Raw genomic sequence first — 744 nt, 5'->3', positions numbered from 1 at the left:
TATATATATATAACTCAAAATCTCTCTGTTTGCTTCCTTGTTTGTCCGCCGCGTTTACTGTGTAGGACACGCTCCCTCACGAGAAGATGTGCCAAACGACAACTTTTCGTTGATATAAGCATCCATCGCCTGCTAGCCGAACCAGTTATTGTTATCGTTAACATATATCTTACACGAATAATTATTTACAGTTTAGAGTAATTTCATGTTTTATATGATGATAATGAATACACTGTGAGTTATTTGTTTTACATGGTTGTGATTAGACGCATACTTGACATTTTCTGGTAAGTTTGAGTTAACGTATAATTTAGAATATAGCATTGGAATAGATAGGCCTATTTATTTCAGATAATTAACTATAGATCTACTAATACATCATATATACAAACCTCAAACACAAAACAAATATATGCAGAATTAGAATGTCATGTGTGAAAAAGCAAACAGTAAGCCTAGCCTATAAAATATAATCATGCCGTCTGCCATAAAATAGACTACGTGAAAAGAGTACAGCTTAAATTATAATACTTAGTGTGTACAATGAGATTAAAGTCAAGGCAGCGTAACGGGTTAGAGTACTTGCATGAAGTATACACCTGGAAAAAAGTTAAGCACCCCCGTGTTTTTTTCAAGTGATTCAGATTCGACGTTCTTGTGACTGATTATAAATTACCATTCAATCTAAACGTGTTTATCAAATGAAATTATGCATTATTGGGCACAAGAAAACAAGATTATCAC

The sequence above is a fragment of the Limulus polyphemus genome, unplaced genomic scaffold, assembly GCF_000517525.1.
Source record: "Limulus polyphemus unplaced genomic scaffold, Limulus_polyphemus-2.1.2 Scaffold11458, whole genome shotgun sequence".
NCBI lineage: Eukaryota > Metazoa > Arthropoda > Merostomata > Xiphosura > Limulidae > Limulus > Limulus polyphemus.
This window is presented reverse-complemented; position numbering follows the sequence as displayed.